The sequence below is a fragment of the Callithrix jacchus genome, chromosome 4 (assembly GCF_049354715.1).
Source record: "Callithrix jacchus isolate 240 chromosome 4, calJac240_pri, whole genome shotgun sequence".
NCBI lineage: Eukaryota > Metazoa > Chordata > Mammalia > Primates > Cebidae > Callithrix > Callithrix jacchus.
Window position 1 is genome coordinate 31788036 of NC_133505.1, and position 27890 is coordinate 31815925.

The following is a 27890-nucleotide window of genomic DNA, read 5'->3' on the forward strand; positions in this document are numbered from 1 at the left end:
TGAGTGAGAATATGCTGTATTTGTTTTACCAAGGTGCCCATCGTGCCTTGCCTTGTCTTGCCTTACCATGGTGACCATGGTGCCTTACCTTGCCTTGCGTTGTCTTGTTTTACTATTGTACCCATGGTGCCTTGCCAGATCTTGCCTTACCATGGTGCTGTTGGTGCATTGCTTTGCCTTGCCTTGCTATACCATGGGGCTCATGGTGCCTTACCTTGCCTTGCCTTAACCATGGTGTCCATGGTGCCTTTTTTTTAACCTTGCCTTACCTTACAATGGTGACTATGGTGCTTTGCCTTGCCTTGCCTTGTCTTGCTTTACCATGTTATTCCTGATGCTTTGCCTTGCCTTACTTTGCCATCCCTTCCATGCCTTGCCTTGCCCTGCCTTATTATAGTGCCCATGGTGTTTTGCCTTCCATCGCCTTGCCTTATAATGGTGCCCATGGTGGCTTGCCTTGTCTTGTCATGTCTTGCTGTTCCACGTCTTCCCTTGCCTTGCTATGCCTTACCATGGCATCCATGCTGCCTTGCCTAGCCTTGCCTAGCCTTGCCTTATCACGGAACCCATGGTTCTTTTCCTTGCCTTGCCTTGGCTTACCATGGTGACCACTGTGTTTTGCATTGCCTTGTCTAGCCTTGTCTTTCCCTAACATGGTGTCCGTGGTGCAATACCTAAACTTGCCTTACCATGATACAAGTGGTGCTTTGCTTTGCCTTGACTTGCCATGGTGCCCATAGTGCCTTGCCTTGTCTTAACATAATGTTTATGGTGCTTGCCTTGCCTTGACTTGCCTTACCATTGTGGCTATGGTGCCTTGCCTTGCCTTCCCTTACCTTACCATGGTGCCCATCTTGCCTTGCTTTGCCTTGCAGTGCATTGCAACACCATAGTGCACATGGTAGCTTGCTTTGCCTTATCATTGTGTGCATGGTGAGTTGCCTTGCCTTGCCTTGCCTTATAATTTTGCCCATGGTGGCTTGTCTTACCTGGCCTTACCATGGTGCTTATAGTGCCTTCTCTTACCTTGCCTTCTTATGTTTTACCACAGTGCCCACGGTGCCTTTCCTTTCATTGTTTTGCCTTACCACAGTGACCAAGGTGCCTTGCCATGTCTTGCCTTACCATGGTCCCCATGGAGCCTTGCCCTGCCTTGCCTTGCCTTGGCATCCCTTGCTTTGCCTTACCATGGTGCCCATGGTGACCTGACTTGCCCTGCATTATGGTGCCCATGCTGCCTTTCCTTTCCCTGTCTTGCTTGCCTTACCTTGATTTCTCTGACCTTACTATGGTGCCCTTGGGGTTTTGCCTTGACTTTCCTTGCATTACCATTATGCCTATGGTTCCTTGCCTTGCCTTGACATACCTTGGTACCCATGGTTCCTTGTCTTGTCTTGCATTGTCTTACTATGTTTCCCATGGTGCCTTGCCTTGCCTTATCTTACCATCTTGCCCAAGGGGGTCTTGTCTTGCCTTGTTTGACCTACCTTACCATTTACCAATGGTGTCTTGCCCTCCCTTGTCTTGCCATGCCATGAGGCCCATGGGTCCTTGCCTTGCCTTGCCCTACTTTGACCTGACTATCATCACTAAGCTGCCAATGGTGTCTCACTTTGCCAAGGAGCCCATAGTGCCTTGCCTTGTTTTATTATGGAGCCCATTGTGCCTTTCCTTGCCTTACCCTTGCCTTATAAGGGAGCCTTATAAGGCACCATTGTGCCTTACCTTACCTTGTCTTGCCTTACCTTGTTGCCCATAGTGAGGTGCCTGGTCTTATCATGGTGTCCATGGTGTATTAACTTGCCTTGCCTGGCTTTGCATTGCTTTACCATGGTACCCAAGGTGCCTTGCATTGGCTTGCTTTGCCTTACCATGGAGCCTGTGGTGTGTTGCCTTGCCTTGCCATACCATAGTGCCCATGATGCCTTGTCTTGCCTTGCCTTCCATCACTTTACTATGTTGACTTCCCTTGCCTTACTATGTTTCTCACAGTACCATGCCATTCCTTGCCTAACTGTGGTAACCTTTTACCTTGCCTTGCCTTACATTACCATGGTGCCCATGGTGCCTTGCCTCACTCTGCCTTGCCTAACCTTGCCTTGACTTGCCTCACCATGCCTTGCCATGCTGTGCCTTGCCTTGTCCCCCCTTACCATGTTACCCATGGTGCCTTTCCTTGCCTTGCTATGCCTTGCTTTGCTGTGGCTTCCCTTGCCTTTCCATGTCTTGCCTTACCATGGTGCCTCTCTTGCGTTTCCTTTCCTTACCATGGTGCCCACTGTGCCTTGGCTTGCCTTGCCTTACAACGGTACCAATAGTGCCTTCACTTTCCTTGCTATACCTAACCTTACCATGTTGCTCATGGTGCATTGCCTTGCATTGCCTTGTTTTACCATAGTTCCCATGGTAACCTGCCTTGCCTTGCTCTGTTTTCCCTTACCTTACCACGGTGCCCATGGTACCTTGCCTTGCCTTGTCTTGCTTTGCCTTACTTAAACATGGTGCCCATGTGGCCTTGCCTGTACTTGCCTTCCTTTGGTGCCCAGTGCCTAGCTTTGCATTGCCTTCCATAGCATCTATGGTGCCTTGCTTACATTGCATTAACATAGTCCCATGGTGCCTTGCCTTGGTTTGCTTTGACTTTCCATGATGCCAATGTTGCCTTGCTTTGCTCGACTTGCGTTACCATGGTCCCATGGTGCCTTGCTGTCCCTTGCTTTGCCTTGCCTTTCCTTACCATGGTGCCTATGATACATTGCCTTTCCTTTCCTTGTATTACTATGGTCCCTTGCCTTGCATGCCATGCCTAAACATGATGCCCATGTTGCCATGTCTTGACTTGCCTTACCATGGTGACTTGCTTCGTTTTTCCTTGGTGCCCCAGGTGGCTTGCTTTGCATTTCTTTGCATTACCATGGTGCCCCTGGTGTCTTCCCATACTTTGCCTTTCCATGGTGTCCATGACACCTTGTCTTTCCTTACTATCATAAACATGGTGCCTTTTTTTCCCTTGCCTTGCCTTACCATGGTGCCTTCCTTGCCTTCCACTGACTTACCATGATGCCCATGGTGACTTGCCTTGCATTACTTTGGCTGCTCTTGTTTTAACATGGTGATCATGGTGCATTGCCTTGCATTGCCATGACTTACCATAGTGCCCAAGTTATCCTGATTTACCTAGACTTACTTTCCTTTGTGTTATTCTGGTGCCCATGTTGTCTTGCCTTGCCTTAACTTGGTGCCCATGTTGCCTTGCCCTTATTTGCCATCCTATGGTGCCCATGGTGCCTTGCTTTGTCTTGCTTTAAAATAGTTCCCCTGGGGCCTTGCTTGCTTTGCTTTACCATGTTGCCTATCGTGCCTTTCCATCCCATGATTTGACGTCCCATGGTGCCTTGCTTTGCCTTGCACTGCCTTGCCTTGCTGTGCCTTGCTTTAACATGCCTTGTCTTACCATAGTGCCAAGGGGACTTCCATTGCTTTCCTTGCCTAACCATGTTTCCCATGATGCCTTGCAATGCCTTTCTTGTCTGGCCTTGCTTTGCCTAACATGTTGCCCAAGTTGCCTTGACTTGCCTTGCCTTACTTTGCCTTACCATGGTGAATATTTTGCCTTCTTTTTCCTTGCTTTGCTTTGCCTTACAATTGTGCCCATGGTACACTGCCTTTACTTTCTTATCATCATGCCCATGGTGCCTTCCCTTGCCTTACCTCACCATGTCCAAGGTGCGTTGCCTTGCCTTGCCATGCTTCACCATAGTTTCCATGATGCCTTGCCTTGTCTTCTCTAGATTTACCATGGTGCCAACATTTCCTGGACTTGCTGTGCTCTGCCTTGACTTGCCTTACCATGGTGCCCATGGTGCCTTGCCTTGTCATGCCTTCCCTTGCCTTACAATGGAGCCCAAGGTTGTCTTGCCTTGTCTTGTCTTGCCATGGTGCCCATGGTGCAATGTCTTTCCTTGCCTAAACTTGGTGCCCATTGTGTCTTTAATTTCCTTGCCTTACCTAACCATGGTGGCCATGGTGCCATGTCTTGCCTTGCCTTACCTTGTGGTCCATGCTGCCTTTCCTTTCCTTGTTTTTCCATGGTGTCAAGTATGCCCTGCCTTGCTTTGCCTTGCCTTACCATGTTGCTCATGGTGCCTTGCCATGCCTTACTATGGTGCCCATTGTGCCAAAATAAGGCATTTCTTGTTTTGCCTTACCTTAAAATGATGTGCATGCTGCCTCACCTTGCCTAGTCTTGCATTACCATGGTGCCCATCATGCCTTGCCCAGCCTTGCCTTACCCTGGTTCCCAAGGTGTCTTGTCTTGCCATGCCTTGAATTGCCGTATATGCCTTGTCTTTCCTGGGCTTACCCTGTTGCCCTTGGTGCCTTTCCTAGCCTTGTCTTACCTTTTCATGCCTTGCCTTGTCTTACCTTGCCCTTAGAATGATGACCATGGTGCCATGACTTGCCTTGTCTTGTCATGGTGCCCAGAGTACCTAGCCTTGCCTTGTGCCTTGCCTTGATGTGCATTGCTGTCACTTTCCTTGCCTTACCATGGTGCCCTGCCTTGCCTTACTTTACCATGGTTCCCATGGTGACTTGCTTTGCCTTACAAGGTGCACATGGTGCCTTGCCTTACCTTATCTTGCCTTACCATGTTGCCCATGGTGTCTTGTCATTTTTTGCCTTGCCTTACCATGGTGCTCATGGTGCTGTTCTTGCCTTGCCCTGCCTTACCATCTTTCCCATTGTGCCTTACATAATCCTGCCTTGCTTTGTGATTATGCCTATGGTGATTTGCCTTTCCTTGCCTTGCCGTATCTTGTTGCCCATGGTGTCTTGCCTTGCCTTGCCTTATAATTTTACCCATTGTGCCTTGCCTACCCTTGCCTTCCATTACCATTGTGCCCATGGTGAATTGCCTTGCCCGGCCTTGCCTTACCTAGCATTACCATGGTGCCTCTAGTGCCTTGCCTTGCCTTACCATGAGGCTCATCGCACCTTGGCTTTTCTTGCTTTGTCATACCTTGCCTTACTATGGAGCCCATGGTGCCTTTTTTTGCCTTTCCTTCCCTTGCATTACTATGGTGCCCCTGGTGCTTTTTCTTGCCTTGCATTGCCTTCCCTTACCATGCTGCTCATGGTGCCTTGCCTTGCCTCACCTTCTCTTGCCTTACCATGATGTTCATGGAGCTTTGCCTTTCCTTGCCTTACCATGGCTCCCATGGTGCCTTTTGTTGCCTTACCATGGTGACCATGTTTTCTTTCCGTGTTTTGCCTTGCCTTCCCATGATTCCCATGGTGCCTTGTCTTGCCTTACCATGGTGAACAAGGTGCCTTTCCTTGCCTTACCATGGTGCCTATGGTGTCTTGCCTTGCTTTTCTTGGCCTTGCCTTGCATTACCAGCATGATCAATGCACCTTGCATTGCCTTGCCTGGCTGTGCATTACCATTGTGCCCATGGTGACTTGCTTTGCCCTGTTACCATGGTGCCCATGTTGCCTTGCCTTGCCTTTAAATTGTGCCCATGGGGTTTTCCTTTGCCTGGCCTTGTCTTACCATGGCGCACATGGAGACTTATATCTCCTTACCATGGTACCCATCATGCCTTGCCTTGCCTTGCTTTATCATGATGCCTATGGTGCCCATGGTGCCTTGCCTTCCCTTTCCTTTCCATGGTGCCCATGACACCTTGTCTTGCCTTGCCTTTCCATTTGAGGATAACCATTGTGCCTTGCCTTCACTAGCCTTGCCTTACCATGGGTCCATGGTGCCTTGTTTTGCCTTGCCTTACTGTGGAGCCCATTGTGCCTTGCCTTTTCTTGCTTTGCCATGCCTTGCCTTACCATAGTGCCCATGGTGCCTTGCCTTGCCTTCCCTTTCATTAACATGGTACCTTTCCTTTCCTTGCATTGTCTTCCCTTACCATACTTCCCATAGTGCCTTGCCTTGCCTTCCCTTGCCTTACAGGGGTGCCCATAGTGCCTTGCCTTGGCTTTCCTTTCCTTTCCTTATGATTTTACCCATGATGACTTGCCTTCCCTTGCCCTGCCTTACCATTGTGCCCATGGTGAATTCCCTTGCCTTGCATTGCCCTGTCTTTCCTTACCTTGCCTTACCATGGTGTCCATAATGCCTTGCCTTGCCTTACCTTACCTTGCCTTACCATTCTGTTCATGGAACCTTGCCTTGTCTTGTGTTGCCTTGGCTTATTATGGTGCCCATTGTGCCTTGACTTCACTTGTCTAGCCTTACTATGGTGCCTTGCCTTCCCTTGCATTGCCCTGCCTAACTATGGTGCCCATTCCTTGCCTTGCATGACTTTACCATGGTGCCTATGGTGCATTGCCTTGCCTTAACATGGTGCCCATTGCACCTTGCCTTGCCTTACCTTACTGTGGTGCCCATGGTGCCTTGGTTTGCCTTGACTTGCCTTTCCTTACCATGATGCCCATTGTGCCTTGCCTTCCATAGCCTAACCTTTCCATAGTGCCCATTCCTTGCCTTGCCTTACCATGGATCCTGTGGTGCCTTACCTTGCCTTACCATGGCGACCAGAGTGCCTTGTCTTGCATTTCGTTTCCTTACCATGATGCCCATGGTGCATTGCCATGCTTTGCCTTGTTTGGTCTTACCATGGTGCCCCTGTTCCTTGCCATGCCTTGCCTTCACTTAAAATAATGCCCATGGTGACTTGCTTTCCTTCCCTTGCCTTACCATGGTATCTGAATGCCTTGCCTTACCATGGTGTTCATGGTCCTTGCCTTTCCTTGCCTTCCCTTGCCCTACAATGTTCCCCAGGTTGCCTTGCCTTGCCTTTTATTACCATGGTGCCTATGGTGCCTTGTCTTGCATTTCCTTGCCTTACCATGGTGCTTATAGTGCATTGCCATACCTTTTTTTGTCCTGTTTTGCCTTACAATCATGCTGATAGTGCCTTGCCATACCATGCCTTACCTTACCATGGTGCCTAAGGTGCATTGTCTTGCATTGCCTTACCATGGTGTCCATGGTGCTTTGCCTTATCATTGTGCTCATCATGCCTTTCATTGCATTACCTTCTCTTACCATGATGCCCATGGTGCCTCATCTTACCCTGCCTTGCTTCACAATTGTGCACGTTGCCTTGTCTTGCCTTGCTTTGCCATGATGCCTATGGTGCCTTGCCTTACAATGAAGCCCATGGTGCCTTTCCTTTCCTTACCTTTCATTGCATTGCCTTTTTTTTACCATGGTTCCCATGTTGCCTTGCCTTGCCTTACCATGGTGCCTATTGTGAATGCCTTGCCATGCACTGCCTTGCAGTATTATGGTTTCCATGGTGACTTGCCCTACCATGGTGCCCTTGGTGATTTGTCTTGCCTTGTGTTACCGTTGTGCCCATGGTGCCATGCATTGCATTGTCTTTTTTCTTTACCATGGTGCCCATGGTGCTTTAGTTTGCCATACCATGGTGCTCACGTTGCTTGCCTTACCTTGCCTTGCATTACCATGGTGCTTATGGTGCCTTGAGTTACTTTACCATGGTGCCCATGGTGCCTTGCCTTGCCTTACCATGGGCCCAGGGTACCATCTTGCTTTGCCTTACATAGTGTCCATGGTGACTAGCCTTTCTTGTCTTCCTTTACCATAGTGCAAATGGTGCCTTGCAATGACTTACCATGTTTTCCATGGTGTCTTGCTCTCCCCTGCCTTGCCTTACCATGATGCTCATGTTGCCTTGCCTTTTCTTACCATGCTGCCCATGGTGCCATTTATTTCATTGACTTGCCTTGCCTTGCCCTACCATAGTACCAATGGTGCCTTGCCTTGCCCTGTCTTAACATGGTGCCCATGAATCGGCCAACAGAATGGGAAAAAATTTTTGCAGTCCACCCATCTGACAAAGGGCTGATATCCAGAATTTACAAAGAACTCAAACAGATTTACAAGAAAAAAACAAACAAGCCCATTCAAAAATTGGCAAAGGATATGAACAGACACTTTACAAAAGAAGACATACATGAGGCCAACAAACATGAAAAAATGCTCATCATCACTGGTCATTAGAGAGATGCAAATCAAAACCACATTGAGATACCATCTCATGCCAGTTAGAATGGCGATCATTAAAAAATCTAGAGACAACAGATGCTGGATAGGATGTGGAGAAATAGGAACACTTTTACACTGCTGGTGGGAGTGTAAATTAGTTCAACCATTGTGGAAGACAGTGTGGTGATTCCTCAAGGCCTTAGAAATAGAAATTCCAATTGAGCCAGCAATCCCATTACTGGGTATATATCCAAAGGACTATAAATCGTTCTACTATAAGGACACATGCACACAAATGTTCATTGCAGCACTGTTTACAATAGTAAAGACCTGGAACCAACCCAAATGCCCATCGATAATAGACTGGATGGGAAAATGTGGCACACCATGCAATATTATGCAGCAATCAAAAATGATGAGTTCGTGTCGTTTGTAGGGACATGGATGAATCTGGAGAACATCATTCTCAGCAAACTGACACAAGAACACAAAATGAAATACTGCATATTCTCACTCATAGGTAGGTGATGAAAAATGAGAACACATGGACACAGGGATGGGAGTACCAGACACTGGGGTCTATTGAGGGAAAGAGGGGAGGGATAGCAGCTGGGGGAGGTGGAAAGGGATAGCCTGGGGAGAAATGCCAAATGTGGGTGAAGGGGAGGAAGGCAGCAAAACACACTGCCATGTGTGTACCTATGCAAATGTCTTGCATGTTCTGCACATGTACCCCAAAACCTAAAGGGCAATTTAAAAAAACAAGAGAAAAAAAAGAAATATATGTTTCTTCCATGTTTTACAGGTAGTCTTACTGCCATTTCATATAAGCCAGGTTTTGCTGGAAAATCTCCATTTATGTTCTCTTTAGAAAGGGTTTTTAAACTCCTGCACACACATGTCAGTTTAACTCTGTAAGTTGAATGCACACATTGACAAGCAATGTCACAGATAGCTTCATTTAATTTTTAAGGTAAGGTATTCCTCTTCACAGCATATACTGACATTTACTCTGGAATGTAAAAAATCTAGCTCCTAGAAGAAATGTGTTTATAAACTGCTGAACCAAAACACAGATTCAATTATCTTAGGTAAATGAACACACAACAGAGCAGTGTCAAAGATATCTTTCTTCTTTGTATTACAGGAAGTCTTAATGCTGTGTTGTATAAGTGGGGATTTTGCTGGAAATGTCAGTATTGAGATTCTTCACAGAAAGGATTTTTAAACTGCTGCATACACACATCAGTTTAACTCTGTAAATTGAATACACAGATTGATAAGTATTCTCCCAGACAGCTTCATTTTAGTTTTTAAGGTAGTATATTTCCCTTTACACCACATACACACATTCACTCTGGAATGTCCAAATCTAGCTCCTCTTAGGGGATGTGTTTCTAAACCACTGATCAGAAAGATAGCCGCAATTCTCTTAGTTGAATGGACACAGAGCACAGCAGTTTCAAAGATATTATTCTTCTGTGTTTTAAAGGCAGTTTTACTGCTATTTTGTATAAGCTGAGATTTTGGTGGAAATATCTGTTTATTGATTTTCCACAGAAGGGGGTTTCAACTGCTGAATACACACATCAGTTTAACTTTGTAAGTTGAATGTACACATTGACAAGCATTGTCCAAGATGGCTTCATTTTAGTTTTTATGGTGAGATATTTTCCTTTACTCCACATACACACATTCATTCTGGAATGTCCAAGTCTAGCTCCTATGCAAAATGTGTTTCTAAAATGCTGAATCTAAAGATAGATTCAATGCTTTTAGTTTAGTGGACACACAGCAGAGCAGTTTCACAGATATCTTTCTTCTGTGTTTTAAAGGCAGTCTTACTGCTATTTTGCATAAGAAGGGATCTTGCTGGAAATATATGTTTATATATTTCCACATAAAGTGTTTTTAAACTGCTGCATACATACATGAATTTAACTTTGTAAGTTGAATGCACACATTGACAAGCTTTTCCCAGATAGCTTCATTTTACTTTTTAAGGTAAGATATTTTCCTTTACAGCATATACACAGATTCACTCTGGAATGTATAAATCTAGCTCCTATATAAAATGTGTTTCTCAACTGCTGAATGATAAGATAGATTTATTTCTCTTAGTTCAACGGACACAGAGCAGAGCATTTTCAATGATATATTTCTTCTGTGTTTAAAGGCAGTCTTACAGCGATTTTGTATAACTCAGAATATTGCTTGAAATGTCTGTTTTTAGATTCTCCACAGAAAGGGTTTTTAAAGTGCTGCATACATACATCAGGTTAACTCTGTAAGTTGAATGCACAATCGACAAGCTTTCTTCCATATAGCTTCGTTTTAGTTTTTAGGGTGAGTTATTTCTCATTACAGACTATGCCAACTTTCCTTCTGGAATTTCCAAATCTAGCTTCTGTAAGTAATGTGTTTCTAAACTGCTGAATGAAAACATAGATTCAACTATGTTATTTGAACAAACACACACCACAGCAGTTTCACAGTTATGTTTCTTCTGTGTTTCACTGAAAGTCTTCCTACTAATTAATATAAGAGGGATTTTCATGGAAAGGTTGGTTTTGAGATTCTCCACAGAAAGCGGTTTGAAGCTGCAGTATACACACATCTGTTCTCTTTACAGCATGTGCCCACTTTCTGTCTTTAATGTCCAAATCTGGCTTCTGTAAGAAATGTGTTTCTAAACTGCTGAATAAAAACATAAGATTCAATTCTCTTAGGTGAATGAGCACATGGCAGAGCAGTTTTAAAGTTATATTTGTTTTTTTACAAGCAGTATTACTGCTATTTCGTATAAAATGGAATTTTGTTGGAAATGTCTGTTTTGATATTCTCCGCAAAAACAGTTTTTAACTGCTGCAAACACAATGGTTTTACTCTCTAAGTTGAATGTTCATATTCACAATCATTCTTGCAGATAGCTTCATTTTAGTTTTGAAGGTGAGATATTTCTCTTTACAGCATATACTCACATTCAATCTGTAACGTGCAAATCTAGCTCCTGTAAGAAATCTGTTACTAAGCTGCTGAATCAAAACATAGACTCAGTTTCCTTAGTTGAATGGATGCATAGCAGAGCAGTTTCAAAGACGTCTTTCTTATGTATTTTGCAGGCAGTGTTTCTGCTATTCCATGTAAGCCAGGATTTTGCTGGAAACATCTGTCTTTAGATTCTAAAGAGAAAACGTTTTTTAAATGCTGCACACACACACATCAGTTTAACTGAGCAAGTTGAATGCACATATTGACAGGCATTCTCACAGATAGCTTCATCTTAGTTTTTAAGGTTAGAAATTTCTCTTTATAGTGAAATTCAAATTCTCATTGAATCTGTAATGTTCAAATCTAGCCCTAAAAGGTATATGTTTATACACAGCTGAATGAAAACATGGATTCAATTCTCTTAGGTGAAGGAATACACAGCAGAGTAGTTTTAAAGATAACTCTTCTGTGTTTTACAGCAAGATTCACGGCTATTTTGTTTAAACAAGAATTTCACTGGAAATATGTTTTTAGATACTCCACAGAAAATGTTTTTAAACTCCTGCATAAACACATCAGTTTAACTAAGTAAGTTGAATGCACACATTGACGAGCATTCTCCCAGATAGCTTCGTTTTAGTTTTTAAGTTGACATATTTCTCTTTACAGCATATACTAACACTCACCCTGAAATGTCGCAATCTGGCTTTTATAAGAAAGGTTTTTCTAAACTGCTGAATTGAAGCATAGATTCAATTCTTCTAGGTAAATGGACACACAGAAGAGCAGTTTCAAAGATATCTATTTTCTGTGTTTTACAGGCAGTCTTACTGCTATTTTATATAAGCCTGGATTTTGCTGGAAATACCTATTTTGAGATTCTCCACAGAAAAGGTTTTGAAACTGCTGCATACACACATCAGCTTAACTCTGTAAGTTGAATGCAAACATTGACAAGCATTCTCGCTGAGAGTTTCATTTTAGTTCTTAAGGTGAGACACTTCTCTTTACAGCATCTACTCCCATTCACTCTGGAATGTCCAAATCTAGCTCCTATAATAAATGTTTCTAAGCTGCTCAGTCAAAACATAGATCAATTCTCTCAATTAAACGGACACACAGCACAGCAGTTTCACATATGTCTTTCTACTGTGTTTTACAGGTAGTCTTAATCCTGTTTCGTATCAGCTGGGATTTTGCTGGAAATATCTGCTTTTAGATTCTACAAAGAAAGGGTTTTTGAACTGCTGCATACACATATCAGTTTAACTCTGTAAGTTGAATGCACACATTTATGAGAATTCTCACAGATAACGTTTTAGTTTTTAAGGTGACATATTTGTCTTTACAGTACATACTCACATTCATTCTGGAATGCCCAAAATGTAGCTCCTGTAAGAGTGAGTATTGAATAATGAGAACACGTGGACTCCAGGAGAGAAGCATCACACACTGGGGACAGTTGCAGGGGCAGAGGAGAGACAGCAGGGACTGAGGAAATTGGGGAGGGTGGGGAGGAATAACATGGGTTAGAAATGACAGATATAGTATGCACCTAAAGTAAAATAAATAAATTTAAAAAAGAATGGTGTTTCTGAACTGCTGAATCAAAACATAGATTTCATTCTCTCAGGTTAAGGGACACACAGCAGAGCAGCTTGAATATCCTTCTTGTGTGTTTTTCAGGCAGTCTTACTGCTATTTTGTATAAGCCAGAATTTTGCTGGAAATATCTATTTTTAGATACTTGATAGAAATGGTTTTTAAACTGCTGCATACACACATCAGTTTAACTCTGTAAGTTGAATGCACACATTGACAAGCATTCTCGCTGATAGCTTCATTGTAATTTAAGGTGAGACACTTCTCTTTACAGCATATACTCACATTTTGTGTGAAATCTCCAAACCTAGCTCATATATGAAATATGTTTCTCAACTGCTGAATCAAAACATAGATTCAATTGTCTTAATTGAACGGACACACAGCAGAGCATTTTCAAAGATACTTTCTCCTGTGTTTTATAGGCTGATTTACTGCTATTTTGTATAAGCTGAGATTTTGCTGGAAATATGTTTTTAGATTCTAAAAAGAAATGGTTTTAAACTGCTGCATACGAACATCAGTTTAACTGAGTAAGTTGAATGAACACTTTGACAAGCATTCTCACAGATAGCTTTACTTTAATTTTTAAGGTGAGATAGTTCTCTTAATAGCATCTTCACTTTAATTTTTAAGGTGAGATAGTTCTCTTTATAGCATCTACTCACATTCACTCTGGAATATCCAAATCCAGCTCCTTTAAGAAATGTGTTTCTAAACTGCTGAATTAAAATATGAATTCAATTTTCTTAGGTGAATGGACAGACAGAAGAGCAGTTTCAAAGATATCTTTCTTCTGTGTTTTACAGGCAGACTTACTGCTATTTTATATAAGCCAGGATATTGCTGGAAATATCTGTTTTGACATTCTCCACAAAAAGTTTTTTTATTCTCACTTTTTAAATTTATTTTATCTTACTTTGTATTGCTTTTTAACTTTTGGGATACATGTGAAGAACATGTAAGATTGTTGCTTGGGTACACACTTGGCATTGTGGTTTTCTGTCTTCTTCATCACCTACATCAGCCATTTCTCCCCATGTTATCCTTCCCTAATCCCTCTCACCCTACTGTCCCTCCCCTATTTCCCCCGAACAGACCCCATTGTGTGAAGTTCCTTTTCCTGTGTCCATGTGTTCTCATTGTTCAACATGAGTGAGAACATGCAGTGTTTGGTTTTCTGTTCTTGTGTCAGTTTGATGAGAATGATGGTTTCCAGATTTATCCATGTCCCTACAGAGAATATGAACTCAACATTTTTCATGATTGCATAGGATTCCATGGTGTATATGTGCCACATTATACTTGTCCAGTCTGTCATCGATGGGCATTTGGGTTGGTTTCAAGTCTTTGCTATTGTAAACAGTGCTGCAATGAACATTCGTGTGCATGTGTCCTTATAATAGAATGATTTATAATCCGTTGGATATATACCCAGTAATGGGATTGCTGGATCAGAAAGAATTTCTATTTCTAGGTCCTTGAGGAATTGCCACACTGTCTTCCACAATGGTTGAACTAATTTACACTTCCACTAACAGTGTAAAAGTGTTCCTATTTCTCCACATCCTCTCGAGCCTCTGCTGTCTCCTGAATTTTTTTAGTGATTGCCACTCTAACTAGTGTGAGATGGTATCTCAATGTAGTTTTGATTTGCATTTCTCTAAAGACCAGTGATGATGAGCATTTTTTCATATGTTTATTGGCCTCATATATGTCTTCCTTTGTAAAGTGTTTGTTTATATCTTTCACCCACTTTTGAATGGACTTTTTTTTTCTTGTCAATCTGTTTTAGTTCTTTGTAGATTCTGGATAGCAGCCCTTTGTCTGAGGGGTAAATTGCAAAATATTTTTCCCATTCTGTTGGTTGCCAGTTCACTCTAATGACTGTTTCTTTTGCTGCACAGAAGTTGTGGAGTTTGATTAGGTCCCATTTGTCTATTTTGGCTTTGGTTGTCAATGCTTTTGGTGTTTCAGTCATGAAGTCCTTGTCTATGCCTATGTCCTGTATGGTTTTGCCTAGATTTTATTCTAGGGTTTTTATGGTGTTAGGTCTTATGTTTAAGTCTTTCATCCATCTGGAGTTAATTTTAATGCAATGTATCAAGGAGGGGTCCAGTTTCTGCTTTCTGCACACGGGTAGCCAGTTTTCCCAGCAGCATTTATTAAACAGAGAATCTTTTCCCTATTGCTTGGTTTGTCAGGTTTGTTAAAGATCAGATGGTTGTGGATGTTTGGCATTGGCTCCGATGCCTCTGTTCTGTTCCATTGGTCTATATCTCTGTTTTGGTACAAGTACTGTGCTGTTTTGATTACTGTAGCCTTGTAGTATATTTTGAAGTCCGGTAGTGTGATACCTCCCACTTTGTTCTTTTTGCTTAGAATTGACTTGGCTATGTGGGCTCTCTTTTGGTTCCATATGAAGTTTAAGGTGTTTTTTTCCAGTTCCGTGAAGGAAGTCATTGGTAGCTTGATGGGGATAGCAACGAATCTGTAAATTACTTTGGACAGTATGGCCATTTTAATGACATTGAGTCTTCCTAACCATGAACATAAAATAGCTCTCTATATGTTTGTGTCCTCTCTTATTTCATTGATCAGTGGTTTGTAGTTCTCCTTGAAGATGTCCTTTACATGCTTTGTTAGTTGTATTCCTGGGTATTTTATTCTCTTTGCAGCAATTTTGAATGGCAGTTCATTCTTGATTTGGCTTCTTTAAGTCTGTTATTAGTGTATAGGAATGCTTGTAATTTTTGCACATTGATTTTGAATCCTGCAACTTTACTGTAATTGCTTATCAGTTTCAGGAGATTTTGGGATGAGACAATGGGGTCTTCTAAATATATAAACATGTAGTCTGCAAACAGAGACAATTTGACTTAATTCTTTCCTAACTGAATACACTTCATTTCTTTTTCCAGACTGATTACTCTGGCTAGAACTCCCAATAATATATTAAATAAGAATGAAGAGAGGGAATCCTTGTCTAGTACCAGATTTCAAAAAGAATGCTTCCAGTTTTTGCCCATCCAGTATGACATTGGCTGTTGATTTGTTGTAAACAGCTTTTATTTTTTTGATATACCTTCCATCAATACCTAGTTTATTGAGGGTTTTTAGCATAAAGGGCTGTTGATGTTTGTCAAAGGCCTTCTCTGAATACACACATCAGTTTAACTCTGAAAGTTGAATGCACACATTGACAAGCATTCTCGCAGATAGCTTAGCTTTAGTTTTTAAGATGAGATACTTCTCTTTATAGCATCTACTCACATTCACTCTAGAATGTCCAAATCTAGCTCCTACAGGAAATGTGTTTCTAAACTGCTGAATCTAAAGATAGATTGAATGCTCTTATTGAATGGACACACAGCAGAGCAGTTTCAAATATACCTTTCTCCTGTTTTTAAAGGTCAACTTACTGTTATTTCATATAAGCCGATATTTTGGTGGAAATATCTGTGTTTAGAGTCCCCACAGAAATAATTTTGAAACTGCTGCATACACAAATCAGGTTAAATCTTTAAGTTGAATGCACACATTGACAAGCTTTCTCCCAGAAAAATTTGTTTAAGTTTTTAAGGTGAGATATTTTTCTTTACAACACGTACACATATTCACTCTGGAGTGTCCAAATCTAGGTCCTATAGGAAGTGTATTTCTAAACTGCTCAATATAAAGATAGATTCAATGCTCTTAGTTAAATGGACACACATCAGAGAAGTTTTAAAGATAAAGGTAGTCATATTGCTATTTTGCATAAGTAGGGATGTTGCTGGAAATATGTTTTTTGATTCTCTACAGAAAGGATTTTTAAACTGCTACATACACGTATCAGTTAAACTCTGTATGTTAAATGCACACATTGACAAGCTTTCTCCCAGACAGCAATGTTTTAGTTTAAAGTGAAATATTTCCCTTTACACCACATACATACATTCACTCTGTATTGTCCAAATCTAGCTCCTATAGGAAATGTTTGTAAGCTGCTGAATCCAAAGATAGATTCAATCCTCTTAGTTGAATGAACACACAGCAGAGTAGATTCAAAGACATCTTTCTTCTGTGTGTTAATGGCGTTCTCACTGCTATGTCGTATAAGCCAAGATTTTGCTAAAAATATCTGTCTTTAGATTCTCCATAGAAAGGGTTTTTGAAGTGCAGCATACACACATCAGGTGAACTCTGTAAGTTGAATGCACACATTGACAAGATTTCTCCCAGATAGCTTTGTTTTTGTTTTTAAGTTGAGATATTTCCCTTTACAGCATATACACACATTCACTCTGAAATGTCCAAATCTAGCTCCTATATGACATCTGTTTCAAAACTGCAGGATCAAAGTATAGATTCAATGCTCTTAGTTGAACAGACACACCCCAGAGCAGTTTCAAAGATATCTTTCTTCTGTGTTTTAAAAGCAGTCTTACTGCTATTTTGTGTAAGTTGGGATTTTGGTGGAAATACCTGTTTTTAGATTCTCCACAGAAATCTTGTTTAAAATGCTGCATACACATCAATATAACTCTGTAAGTTGAATGCATACATTGAAAAACTTTCTCCCAGACTGCTTCATTTTAGTTTTGAAGGTGAGATACGTCCCTTTAAAGCATGTACACACTTTCACTCTTGAATGTCCAAATCTAGCTCCTATAGGAAATATGTTTCTAAACTGCTGAATCAAAAGATAGATTCAATTGTCTTAGTTGATCGGACACAAAACCTAGCAGGTTCAAAGAGATCTTTCTTCTGTGTTTTAGACGTGGTCTTACTGCCATTTCGTATAAGCTGGGATTTTGATGGAAATATTTCTTTTAAGATTCTCCACAGAAATCTTGTTTAAACTGCTGTATACACATCCATTTAACTCTGTAAAATGAATGCCCAGATTGACAAACTTTCTCCCGTACTGCTTCATTTTAGTTGTTAAGGTGAGATATGTCCCTTTATATTGTGTACACATGGTCACTCTGGAAAGTCCAAATCTAGCTCCTATAGAAAATGGGTTTCTAAACTCATGAATCAAAAGGTATATTCAATTGTCTTTGTTGAACTGACACAAAACAGAGCGGGTTCAAATATATCTTTCTTCTGTGTTTTAAACCAAGTTTTACTGCTATTTTGTATAAGTTAGGATTTTGCTGAAGATATCTGTTTTTAGATTCTCCACAAGAAGGGTTTTTAAACTGTAGAATAAAGACATCAGTTTATCTCTGTATGTCAAATGCACACATTAACAAGCTTTCCCCAAGATAGCATCGTTATACTTTTTAAAGTGAGATATTTTGCTTCACAGCATATACTCTCATTCACTCTGGAATGTCCAAATCTTGCTCTTATAAGAAATGTGTTTCTAAACTGCTGAATCAGTAGATAGATTCAATCCTATTAGTTAAAAAGACACACAGCATAGCATTTCCAAAGATGTTCTTCTTCTGTGTTTTAAAGGCAATCCTACTGGTATTTTGTATAAGCTGGGATTTTGCTGGAAATATCTGTTTTTAGATTCTCCACAGAAAGGGTTTTAAAACTGCTGCATACACACATCAGTTTAACTCTGTAAGTTGAGTGCACACATTGACAAGCTTTCTCCCAGATAGCTTTGTTTTAGTTTTTAAGGTGAGATATTTCCTTATACAGCATACACACACATTCACTCTGGAATGTCAAGTTTGGCACCTATAAGAAATGTGTTTCTAAACTGCTGAATCAAAAGATAGATATAATTTTCTTATTTGAAAGGACAGAAAGCAAAGCAGTTTCAAAAATACCTTTCTTCTGTGTTTTAAAGAAAGTTGTACTGCTATTAAGTATAAGCCAGAGTTTTGTTCGAAATACCTGTTATAAGATTCTCCACAGAAACGGATTGTTCATGAAGTCTTTGCCTACTCCTATGTCCTGGATGGTTTTGCCTAGATTCCCTTCTAGGGTTTTGATGGTGCCAGGTCTTATGTTTAAGTCTTTAATCCATCTGGAGTTAATTTTAATGTAAGGTGTCAGGAAGGGGTCCAGTTTCTGCTTTCTGCACATGGCTAGCCAGTTTTCCCAGCACCAGTTGTTGAACAGGGAATCCTTTCCCCATTGCTTGTTTTTGTTGGGTTTATCAAAGATTGTATGGTTGTAGATATGTTGTGTTGCCTCTGATGCCTCTGTTCTGTTCCATTGGTCTATATCTCTGTTTTGGTACCAGTACCATGCTGTTTTGATTACTGTAGCCTTGTAGTATAGTTTGAAATCCGGTAGTGTGATGCCCCCCGCTGTGTTCTTTTTGCTTAGAATTGACTTGGCTATGCGGGCTCTCTTTTGGTTCCATATGAAGTTCATGGTGGTTTTTTCCAGTTCTGTGAAGAAAGTCAATGGTAGCTTGATGGGTATAGCATTGATACTGTAAATTACTTTGGGCAGTATAGCCATTTTCCCGATATTAATTCTTCCTAACCATGAACATGGAATGTTTCTCCATCTGTTTGTGTCCTCTCTGATTTCGTTGAGCAGTGGTTTGTAGTTCTCCTTGAAGAGGTCCCTTACGTTCATTGTGAGTTGTATTCCGAGGTATTTTATTCTTTTTGTAGCTATTGTGAATGGCAGTTCGTTCTTGATTTGGCTCTCTTTCAGTCTGTTATTGGTGTATAGAAATGCTTGTGATTTTTGCACATTGATTTTATATCCTGAGACTTTGCTGAAGTTGCTTATCAGTTTCAGAAGTTTTTGGGCTGAAGCAATGGGGTCTTCTAGGTATACTATCATGTGGTCTGCAAATAGAGACAATTTGGCTTCCACCTTTCCTATTTGAATACCCTTTATTTCTTTTTCTTGCCTGCTTGCTGTGGCTAGAACTTCCAGTACTATATTGAATAGAAGTGTTGAAAGCGGGCATCCTTTTCTAGTGCCGGATTTCAAAGGGAATGCTTCCAGTTTTTGCCCATTCAGTATGATATTGGCTGTGGGTTTGTCATAAATAGCTTTTATTACTTTGAGATACATTCCATAGATACCGAGTTTATTGAGGGTTTTTAGCATAAAGGGCTGTTGAATTTGGTCAAAGGCCTTCTCTGCATCAATTGAGATAATCATGTGGTTTTTGGTTTTGGTTCTGTTTATGTGGTGAATTACGTTTATAGACTTGCGTATATTGAACCAGCCTTGCATCCCCAGGATGAATCCTACTTGATCATGGTGAATAAGTTTTTTGATTTGCTGTTGCAATCGGCTTGCCAATATTTTATTGAAGATTTTTGCATCAATGTTCATCATGGATATTGGCCTGAAGTTTTCTTTTCTTGTTGGGTCTCTGCCGGGTTTTGGTATCAGGATGATATTGGTCCCATAGAATGATTTGGGAAGGATTCTTTCTTTTTGGATTATTTGGAATAGTTTCAGAAGGAATGGTCACAGCTCCTCTTTGTGTGTCTGGTAGAATTCGGCTGTGAACCCGTCTGGACCTGGGCTTTTTTTGTGTGGTAGGCTCTTAATTGCTACCTTGACTTCTGCCCTTGTTATTGGTCTATTCATAGTTTCAGCTTCCTCCTGGTTTAGGCTTGGGAGGACACAGGAGTCCAAGAATGTATCCATTTCTTCCAGGTTTACTAGTTTATGTGCATGGAGTTGTTTGTAATATTCTCTGATGATGGTTTGAATTTCTGTGGAATCTGTGGTGATTTCCCCTTTATCATTTTTTATTGCATCTATTTGGTTGTTGTCTCTTTTCTTTTTAATCAATTTGGCTAGTGGTCTATTTTGTTGATCTTTTCAAAAAACCAGCTGTTAAATTTATTGATTTTTTGAAGGGTTTTTCGTGTCTCAATCTCCTTCAGTTCAGCTCTGGTCTTAGTTATTTCTTGTCTTCTGCTGGGTTTTGAGTTGTTTTGATCTTGGTCCTCTAGCTCCTTTAATTTTGACGATAGGGTGTCAATTTTGGATCTCTCCATTCTTCTCATATGGACACTTATTGCTATATACTTTCCTCTAGAGACTGCTTTAAATGTTTCCCAGAGATTCTGGCATGTTGTGTCTTCGTTCTCATTGGTTTCAAAGAACTTCTTTATTTCTGCCTTCATTTCATTGTTTATGCAGTCAACATTCAAGAGCCAGTTGTTCGGTTTCCATGAAGCTGTGCGGTTCTGGGTTGGTTTCTGAATTCTGAGTTCTAACTTAATTGCACTATGGTCTGAGAGGCTGTTTGTTATAATTTCAGTTGTTTTGCATTTGCTGAGCAGTGCTTTACTTCCAATTATGTGGTCAATCTTAGAGTTGGTGTGATGTGCTGAGAACAATGTATATTCTGTGGATTTGGAGTTGAGTGTTCTTTAAATGTCTATCAGGTTTGCTTGCTCCAGGTCTGAGTTCAAGCCCTGGATATCCTTGTTGATTTTCTGTCTCGTTGATCTAATATTGACAGTGGAGTGTTAAAGTCTCCCACTATTATTGTGTGGGAGTCTATGTCTCCTTGTAAGTCGTTAAGAACATGCCTTATGTATCTGGGTGCTCCTGTATTGGGTCCATATATGTTTAGGATGGTTAGCTCTTCTTGTTGTATCAATCCTTTTACCATTATGTAATGGCCTTCTTTGTCTCTTTTGATCTTTGTTGCTTTAAAGTCTATTTTATTAGAGATGAGAATTGCAACTCCTGCTTTTTTTGCTCTCCATTTGCTTGGTAAATCTTCCTCCATCTCTTTATTTTGAGCCTTTGTGTATCCTTGCATGTGAGATTGGTTTCCTGGATACAGCACACTGATGGGTATTGGGTTTTTATCCAATTTGCCAGTCTGTCTTTTGATTGGTGCATTTAGTCCATTTACATTTAGGGTTAATATTGTTATGTGTGAATTTGATACTGCCATTTTGATGCTAGCTGGCTGTTTGGCCCATTAGTTGTTGTAGATTCTTCATTATGTTGATGCTCTTTAGCGTTTACTGTGATTTTGGAATGGCTGGTACTGGTTATTCCTTTCTATGTGTAGTGCCTCTTTCAGGAGCTCTTTTCAAGCAGGCCTGATAGTGACAAAATCTCTGAGTACTTGCTTGTTCGCAAAGGATTTTATTTTTTCTTCACTTATGAAGCTCAGTTTGGCTGGATATGAAATTCTCTGTTGAAAGTTCTTTTCTTTAATGATGTTGAATACTGGCCCCCACTCTCTTCTGGCTTGTAGAGTTTCTGCCGAGAGATCTGCTCTGAGTCTGATGGGCTTCCCTTTGTGGGTGACCCGACCTTTCTCTCTGGCTGTCCTTAGTATTTTCTCCTTTATTTCAAGCCTTGTGAATCTGACGATTATGTGCCTTGGGGTTGCCCTTCTTGCGGAATATCTTTGTGGTGTTCTCTGTATTTCCTGTAATTGAGTGTTGGCCTGTCTTGCTAGGTGGGGGAAATTTTCGTGGGTAATGTCCTGAAGAGTATTTTCCAGCTGGGTTTCATTCTCTTCATCACATTCTGGTACACCTATCAAACTTAGGTTACGTCTCTTCACATAGTTCCACATTTCTTGGAGTCTTTGTTCATTCCTTTTTGCACTTTTTTCTCTGATCTTGGTTTCTCATTTTATTTCATTGAGTTGATCTTCGACTTCTGATATCCTTTATTCTGCTTGGTCAATTTGGCTGTTGAAACTTGTGCATGATTTGTGAAGTTTTCGTGTTTCATTTTTCAGCTCTTTCAATTCATTCATATTTCTCTCTTAGTTGTCCATTCTTGTTCTCATTACCTCAAATCTTTTTTCAAGGTTCTTAGTTTCTTTGCATTGATTTAGAGCATGGTCTTTTAGCTCACGGAAGTTTCTTATTACCCATCTTATGAAGTCTTATTTTGTCATTTCATCATATTCATTCTCTTTCCATCATTGTTCCCTTGCTGGTGAGGAGTTATGGTACTTTGTAGGAGGCGAGGTGTTCTGGTTTTGGGTGTTTTCTTCCTTTTTGCGCTAGTTTCTTCCCATCTTGGTGGATTTATCCACCTGTCATCTGAGTAGTTGCTGATTTTCCGATTGGGTCTCTTAATGGAGACCAAGATTGTTGATGATAAAATATTTCTGTTTCTTAGTTTTTCTTCTAACAGTCTAGCCACTCTGCTGTAAGGCTGCTGATGTCCACTCCGGGCCCTGCTTGCCTAAGGTACACCTGTAGCAGCTGCGGAACATTGAGGGGTGCTACCAGTTTCTTCTTCTGCTATCTTTGTCCCAGATAGATGCCCGCAAAATGTCAGTCTGATCAGTCCTTTGTGAGGTGACTCTCTGGCTATACGGGGGTCAGGGAGCTGCTTGAGGAGATGGTCTGTACTACATAGGAGCCCAGGTGCTGAGCTGTGAGCTCCATTGTTCATTCAGGGCTGCTAGGCAAGTATGTTTAAGTCTGCTGCAGCAGAACTCATAAAACCCCTTTTTTTTCCCTCAGATGCTCTGTCTCAGAAGTTTAGGTCTTTATGAGATTTGTTGCACTGTCCTGCCCAGTTAGGAGGCAGTTTAGTCACTATTTGCCTGCCAAGACTCCACCCTGCAGCTGTGGGGTTTGCTTTGTTGCCATGTGCTCTGCCTTGCTGCCGTGGGTTCTGCCCAGCTGCTGTGGGCACTACCCTGCTGCCGTGGGCTCTGCCCTACTGACGTGGGCACTGACCTGTTTCTGTGGGCTCCGTCCTGTTGCCATGGGCTCTGCCCTGCTGTCATGGGCTCCGCCCTGTTGGTGGATTCTCTGTGTTATGGCAGGTTTCCTCGGCAATGGCAGGCTGCATCAGCAATGAGAGAGTACGTCAGTAGGGGTGGAATGTCTCGGTAATGGTGGACACCCCTCCCTCACTGAGCTGCACCATCCTGGGTTCGGCTGTGCCTGCTGTGAAACTCTCAACCTTGAGCATTTCGAATCGCCATTTGGTTTGCCCCTGTGGGGGTGGGACTTGTTGAGCCTGATCACCTGTCTCTCTGCCTCAGAGCCCTTTTGTTTTTTTAAGTTGATGGGTTGACTCTCTTTCAGGTGTTTCAGTCGCCTGTTGAAAGGGCACCAGAATCTGTGTGATTTCCCGTGCAGTGACCCACTGTGCCTGTTCACAGCTCACTTCTCAGGAGTCTCCTGTCCTGGCTCACTGTCCAAGTTTCGTTTAATCAGATGAATATGCTAATCTGCCCTCCCAAATCTCAAATTGCCGGTTTAACAGAGCATCCCGACCAGTGCGTTTTGTGTGGTGTGCCGTGGCACTGTGTTGCCGGCCGAAACAGCCGTGCCAGCCAAGACAGCTGTGCTGGTGTCCTGTGTCTCTCCTACACCTGGGAATTTCCCTGTTCTGTGGTCAACAAAGATCCTTCTGGAAATGCGATGCAAACTCACCCTCTGCGTCTTCACTGAGAGCTGCAATCCTGAGTTCAGGAAGTGGGCCTTAAAGGAGAAGCAAAAGTATCCAGATATTGGAGAAAGGACAAAATATCGTATAGGATGTAGCCTCTGCTGCCCTCATGAGGGGTGCTTATCCAGATGGCAAGGTGGGGATTCCTCATTCAGGGCTTTGTCAGTCTCCCACTCCTTTCTTTCCTTCAGCACAGTTCCTTCCAATTGCTTTCCTCAGAATCACTGACTATACTCACACAAAGGCGGATTACTGAACTGCCTTCCAGACAAACTCAGAAACACTTTTCTTATAGAAGTCAGATTTCTTCATAACACACGAAAAGTTGGCATACACTGTAATGAGAAATATCTCATCTTAAAAACAAAAAGGAAGCTATCTGGGAGAACCCTGTCAATGTGTGCCCTCAACTTACAGAGTTACACTGCCGTGTGTATGCATCTGTTTTCACAAGCTTTCTGTGGAAAATCTGAAAACTGATGCTTCCAGCCAAATCCCATGTTATACCAAATAGCAGTAAGACTGCCTGTAAAACACAAAAGAAATGTATCTGTGAAACTGCTCTGGTATGTGTACATTCAACTAAGAGAGCTGCATTTATATTTTTATTCAGCTGGTTAGAAACACTTTTCTTACAGAAGCCAGATTTGTTCATTCCAGATGCAAACTGGGCATATGCTGTAATGAGAAATATGTCACCTGAAAAACTAAAAGGAAGCTATCTGGGAGAAAGCTTGTCAATGTGTGCACTCAACTTACAAAGTTACACTGCTGTGTGTATGCAGCAGTTTGAAAACGCTTTCTGTGGAGAATCTCAAAACTGAAATTTGCAGCAAAATCCTGTATTATACAAAATTGCAGTAAGACTGCCTGTAAAACATAGAAGAAACTTATTTGTGAAACTGCTCTGGTGTGAGTTCGTTCAACTGAGAGAGTTGCATCGATGTTTCGATTCAGCAGGTTAGAAACATTTTTCCTACAAAAGCTAGATTTGGTCATTCCAGATGGAACTTTGGCATATGGTGTAATGAGAAATCTCTCACCTTAAAAACTCAAAGGAAGCTATCTGGGAGAAATGATGTCAATGTGTGCATTCAGCTTACAGAGTTACACTGTTGTGTGTATTCAGCAGTTTGCAAATGCTTTCTGTGGAGAATCTCAAAACTGACATTTCCAGGAAAACCCCGTGTTATTCGAAATAGCAGAATGACCAAACGCAGCTCCTACAAGAAACGTGTATCTAACTTCTGAATCTAAATGTAGATTCAACTCACTTAGTTAAATGAACACACAGCAGAGCAGTTTGAATGATAGGTTTCCTCTGTGTTTTGGACGCAATCTTACTGCTACTTGTTATATGCCAGGATTTTGCTGGAAATGTTTGTTTTTAGATTCTCTACAGAAAGGGTTTCCAAACTGCTGCATACACATCAGTTTACCTCTGAAAGTTGAATGCACGCATTGAAAACCATTTTGTTAAATAGCTCCATTTTCATTTAGATCCAGATATTTCTCATTACAGCATATACTCCCATTCACTCTGGAATGACCAAACAAAGCTTCTACAAAAAACGTTTTATTAACTCCTGAATCTAAACATACATTCAACTCACTTAGTTGAACACACAGCAGAGCAGTTTGTGAGATACGTTGCTTCTGTGTTTTACACGCAGTCTTATTGCTATTTGTTATATGTCTGGATGTTGCTGGAAATGTCTGTTTTTAGATTCTCCATAGAAAGAGTTTCCAAAGTGCTGCATACGCACATCAGTTTAACTCTGTAAGTTGAATGAACACATTGATAACCATTCTGTTAGATAGCTCCGTTTTCGTTTTAGAACCAGATATTTCTCATTACAGCATATACTCCCATTCACTTTGGAATGTCCAAAGCTTCTACAAAAACGTTTTCTAAACTCCTGAATCTAAAGATAGATTCAACTCACTTAGTTGAATGAACACAGCAGAGCAGTTTGAAAGATACTTTACTTCTGTGTTTTAGACCAGTCTTACTGCTATTTGTTGTATGCCACGATTTTGCTGAAAATGTGTGTTTTTAGATTCTCCTTAGAAGGGTTTACAAACTGCCGCATACACATATCAGTTTAACTCTGTAAGTTGAATCCTCACGTTGACAACAATTCTGCTAGATAACTCTGTTTTTGATTTAGAAGCAGATATTTCTCATTGCATCATATACTCCCATTCACTAACACGGGATTTTCCCTGAAATGGCAGTTTTCAGATTCTCCACAGAAAGTGTTTGCAAAATGCTGAATATACAGAACAATGTAAGTCTGTAAGTTGAATGCACACAGTGACAACCTTTCTCCCAGATAATTTAAATTTTGAAGGTGAGGGATTTCTCATTCCAGTATATGCTACATTCCATCTCAAATGAACAAATCTAGGTTCTGTTAGATAAGTGCTTCTAAACTGCTGCATTGAAATACAGATGCAACTCTCTTAGTTGAATGTAGACACACCAGAGCAGTTTCACAGATACGGTTCCTCTGTGCTTCACAGGAAGTCTTACTGATATTTTGCATAACAAGGGGTTTTGCTGGAAATGTCAGTTATCAGATTCTCCACAGAAAGCATTTGCAAACTGCTAAATACACATGACAGTATAACCCTCTAAGTTGAATGCACAAATTGAAACCATTTCTTACAAAAAGTTTCCTTTGAGTTTTGAAGGTGAGAGATTTCTCATTCCATCATCTGTGCACTTTATGTCTGAAATAAAAAAATTACCTTCTGTAAGAAAAGTGTTTCTAACCCGCTGAATTGAAACATAGATGCATCTCTTAGTTCAACACAAACATACCAAAGCAGTTTCACGGATACTTTTCTTCTGCGTCCAACAGGCAGCCTTACTGCTATTTCTTATAACATGGGATTTTGCTGGAAATGTTAGTGTTCAGATTCTCCTCAGAAAGAGTTTGCAAACTGCTGAATACACGCAACAGTGTTATCTGTGTACGCTGAATGCACATGTTGACCACCTTTCTCCCAGGAATCTTCCTTTGAGTTTTGAAGGTGAGAGATAACTCATTCAAGCATATGCCCACTTTCCATCTGAAATGAACAAATCTCTCTTCTGTAAGAAAAGCGTTTCTATCCTACTGAATCAAAACATAGATAAAATTCTCTTAGCTGATCGCACACACACCAGAGAAGTTTCACAAATGTTTCTCCTGTGTTTTAGAGTCAGTCTTACTGCTATTTCCTATAACACGGGATTTTGCTGGAAATGTTAGTTTTCAGATTCTCCTCAGAAAGAGTTTGCAAACTGGTGAATACATGCAACAGTGTATCTCTGTAAGTTGAATGCACATATGGATGACCTTTCTCCCACTTAGATGAGACCCACCTACATTGGGGGCAATTTACTGATTGCCAATTTACTTCCAATCCAAATGTTAATCTCATTCAGAAGCACTCAGAATATCCATGCATCCTGTGGTCCACTCCAGGTAACATTTAAAATTAACCACCACAGTTGGACCAGTTTTTAAAATCTATTCTGACGTCTCTGTCATTTAAGTATGCATGCAGACAATTTATATAGAATGTGATTATATGTGCAAATATAGGTTTAACTTTCTTTTCTATGTGTTTCTTCTGTTTATTTTTCTTTTCTCCCTTCCCTATTTTCATATTTCTTTTGTACTATTTGATCTTCTCTCTTTCCCTCTAGTATCCCATTTTTATATATTTACTTTTTCTGTAGAACATATATACTTATCTTTATTTTCGTCAGTTCTAGGTGTTATACTATACAACTTAACTTTTAAATTTACTTACAATTAACTTTTAACTACTGCAAAAAGATTCTAAGAAACCTTACCTGCTTCAATGTCCCTTTATTGTCCTCTCTTTATGTTATATTGACTTCTTTTTTCTTTTTTTGAGGTGGAGTCCCACTGTGTCACATAGGCTG

At 41.0% G+C, this 27890-nt stretch overlaps 1 long non-coding RNA gene across 2 annotated transcripts in view; it reads right to left on the reverse strand.

Annotated features, from left to right (window-relative positions):
* Window positions 1-9: 9 nt before the first annotated feature.
* LOC144582303 (uncharacterized) overlaps window positions 10-27890 on the reverse strand; it is an 89890-nt gene continuing 62009 nt past the window's right edge. Inside the window, exons 10-11 of one of the 2 annotated variants that reach the window (XR_013534765.1) lie at window positions 26775-27887; window positions 10-26683 (exon numbers count right to left, since the gene is read on the reverse strand). This is a non-coding gene — a long non-coding RNA (uncharacterized LOC144582303). Of the gene's footprint in view, window positions 27888-27890 lie in introns of both variants that reach the window. The other variant, XR_013534762.1, reaches the window with a different exon arrangement.